This window comes from Bison bison, unplaced genomic scaffold, assembly GCF_000754665.1.
Source record: "Bison bison bison isolate TAMUID 2011002044 unplaced genomic scaffold, Bison_UMD1.0 scf7180017864155, whole genome shotgun sequence".
Classification (NCBI taxonomy): Eukaryota; Metazoa; Chordata; class Mammalia; order Artiodactyla; family Bovidae; genus Bison; species Bison bison.
The window spans coordinates 1,435,010-1,438,387 of NW_011494727.1; the positions used below are offsets into that span (position 1 = coordinate 1,435,010).

A 3,378-nucleotide genomic window follows, 5' to 3' on the forward strand; every position below is an offset into this window, starting at 1 on the left:
CTGGGAGCTTTGGCCCTTGTCCATCCTGTGAGAACCGCAGAAAGCCCCCATAGGAAGTCAGCTCCTGTTTTGACCTCTGGAAGCCAATCCAAGGCACTCAGGAGCAAAGGAGAGATGGGGACCGTGGGGAGTGGGTGGAAGGACACCAGCCTTGGAAGGGCCTTTCTGGGCTGCAGATCCTGCCTGGAAAATTGCCTTCTGTGTGACCGAACTCAGACAATCACCATCAGGATAATCACCACCACTGGCTCTTGAGGAAACCACAGCACAAAGTGACGTGACTTGCCCAAGGTCACACAGACAGTTGTGGCAGATTCTATTGCTGGATTATACACGCCTCCCGAAAGCATCCTCTCATACAGCCCCTACATTTCCTACTGTGCAGTGCCCCAGAGGGTTAAAAGACCTCAGGAGGAGACATACATCTTTCAAGAGACCTCAGGAGGTGACAGCACAGGACAGCAATTTAAAGAAGGCCAGGCAGGAAGAAAGATCTGATCATCTTTTAGGGGAACTGTGTGTCCCTTCTTCTGAATTTTATAGGCACTCTAAGGGACATGGCGGGAGTGGCTGCTGCAAGGAGACTGGGAATCTGGTGAAGTCAGCCTGGGGGCTCTACAAGGGGGCCAGCAACTCCCTGGCCCTAGACCAGGACCGGGAGCTGCGGGGGCTCTAGGAAGTGGAACTTCTTATCAGAAGGGGAGGGCAGTGCTCCCAGACTCAGGCCGCTGTGGGGGACCCTGGTAAGCCTCCAGGTGCAGCTGAGAAACACGGCCGCGCCTCTGATGACAGACACCTAGGCCTGGGCCCAGGCTGGAGGTGATGGCTGGTGGCCTGTGTGAAGGAAGGCTCTCAGGGGGCTCCATGTGAGCGGCTGGCGCGCCATCCATACCGTCCTTCCCAGATTCTGAAAGAGTCCCCAGCGTGGGGTCCTGGTCTTCCATCAAAGGCAGAGGCCCAGGAACTAGGCCCAACTCCAATGCTGGGGAGACTGCTGCCTTCCCACTTGGGGACCCCAACCTTTCTTCTCAGAAAGAAAGCTTAGCAATAAAACTCCTGAAGCAAAGGGGCTGGAAAACTTGGCCTAAGGGTGGTGGAAGTGGGGAGCTGATGCCCCACTCTCTAGCAGACTCGGGAGGGGGAGAATCACGGGGCAGGCGCTGGGGTGCCTCACACAGCTGAGCCTGTTTCTCCATCTGTGAAGTGGCAGCAGCTCTCTGGGTTAAGCTTCCTTTCACTCATAGTCTAGGCTTAGACTCTAGGGCTCTTTAGGGAGGTGGGCTAGGGGAGGATGCCAGCCTACTGCCAGAGTTGGGCAAGTCACCCTGCTTTCCCCACCTCCCCTGCCCCCAGTGTGTGGGGAGGGGATCTTTGGCAGATCCGAGGCCCATTCCCACTTCCTCTTGGCTGCGCCCCCATTGTTCCCCTCCCCCACCTCACATGTCTGCAGCCAACTCTTCAATCACAGTCAACTGGAAGGCCCATCTGCTCCAAGACTCCTCTTTCAGACACACTGTGTGTGTTTGTATGTGTGTGTGCCTGTGTGTGCTGCGTCATTCAGTAGTGTCCGAGTCTTTGCGACTCCATGTTCTGTAGCCCTCCAGGCTCCTTTGTGGAATTCTCCAGGCAAGAATACTGGAGTGGGTTACCATTACCTACTCCAGGGGATCTTCCTGACCCAGGGATCAAACTCTTGTCTCTTGCTGTCTCCTGCATTGGCAGACAGATTCTTTATCACTAGCTCCACCTGGGAAGGCCCACACTCCTCTTTTACAGGTGAATAAAGCAGGGCTCTGGAGAAGGCAATGGCACCCCACTCCAGTACTCTTGCCTGGGAAATCCCATGGATGGAGGAGCCTGGTAGGCTGCAGGCCATGGGGTCCCACAGAGTCGGACACGACTGAAACGACTGAGTGGCTTCACTTTGACTTTTCACTTTCATGCATTGGAGAAGGAAATGGCAACCCACTCCAGTATTCTTGCCTAGAGAATCCCAGGGATGGGGGAGCCTGGTGGGCTGCCGTCTATGGGGTCGCACAGAGTCGGACACAACTAAAATGATGCAGCAGCAGCAGCAGCAGCAAAGCAGGGCCCAGAGATGTCCAGGTCATTGAGAGACTCAGGGACTAAGCCAGCTTCAGACCTCAGGTCTGACTGAGAACTGCGCTCTGACCAGCCAGCCACACTGCCTGACTGTCCCACTGATTCCAGTAACTAGCACTTTGCCCTGAGCTGGGATGAAGGGAGGAGGAGGAGGATTCAAGTCACAAAACCCAAGGCATGACCCACCTGGGCACCCCCACTCACCGCACTGCTGGAGGGGTGGGGAGGTGCAGGGTTAGGACCCTACTGGCTCTACTTGGAAGCCCCTCACCAGAGCAAATGCCTATAGCAGTAGGAACACTGATCATCTCGGCTTCGGGGTAGGGCTGGAGCAAGCACTCTGTTCCCACATCAGGAAAACCCTCATCCCAGTGGTGGTGTTGTAAGGAGCAGGGGAGTGGGTTAGCTGATAAAGAATCTGCCTGCAATGCAGGAGACCTGGGTTCGATCCCAGGGTTTGGAAGACCCCCTGGACAAGGGAAAGTCTACCTGCTCCAGTATATTCTGGCCTGGAGAATTCCACAGACTGTATAGTCCATGAGGTCGCAAAGAGTCGGACATCGACTGAGCAACTTTCACTAAAAATAAGAATTCCCTTTAAAATAGTAGTCGGGTGGAGGGCTCTGGAGGGAAGCAAGACGTCCAAGGCTAGCTAAGGGGATCTCCTGCTGGAGTCTTGACCCCGGCCCCGCTCCCGCTCTGGGGGCTCTGTAGACAGACCCCCAAGCCTTAGCCAGGACCTCGCGCATCTTTGGCTCCGCCCCAGCCACTGCGAGTCTGAGCGGTTGAGTCTCACAGTCACCACCAGTCACCACGCTCGCCACCACGCTTTGTCCCCACCCCACCTGGCCCGGGACCCCAGCAGGGCTGAGTCCGCTGCACCAGTGGTGTCTCTCCGTCGGTCCACCCCCAGAGGCGCCAGCAGCCGCGCTCGCCACCCTGGGAGCCACCTCTCCAGGGCGGGACCTCCCGCTCGCCGACGGGTTGACAGGCCCGCTGCGGGACCATCCTGGCGGCGCGATCCTAGAGGGGTCTCTCTCCTTCGCTCGCCTTGGACCTCAGTGTGCCGGTCTGGGAAGGGGGCGTCGGCAGGGACGTCGGAGTCTTGAGCGCGCTTGCCTCGAGGTCCCTGCCTCAGCCCGGCTGCGCCCCGCGGCCCCTCCGCGCACCCGGTCCCCTCTGCACCCCGCTCGACTTGCCTGAGGCTGCCAGGCGCCCGACCCTGGCCGGCTGCGAGCCTCCTCCCCCGATGGACGACCCGGACCAGCCACAGAC

General features: G+C 58.2%; 1 protein-coding gene across 1 annotated transcript in view; it reads right to left on the minus strand.

Annotated features, from left to right (window-relative positions):
* ANPEP (alanyl (membrane) aminopeptidase) overlaps positions 1 to 3,378 on the minus strand; it is a 29,658-nt gene extending 26,280 nt beyond the window's left edge. Inside the window, exon 1 of the mRNA XM_010841037.1 lies at positions 3,303 to 3,378. The gene's annotated coding sequence lies outside the window, so the exon portion shown is untranslated. The remainder of the gene's footprint in view (positions 1 to 3,302) is intronic.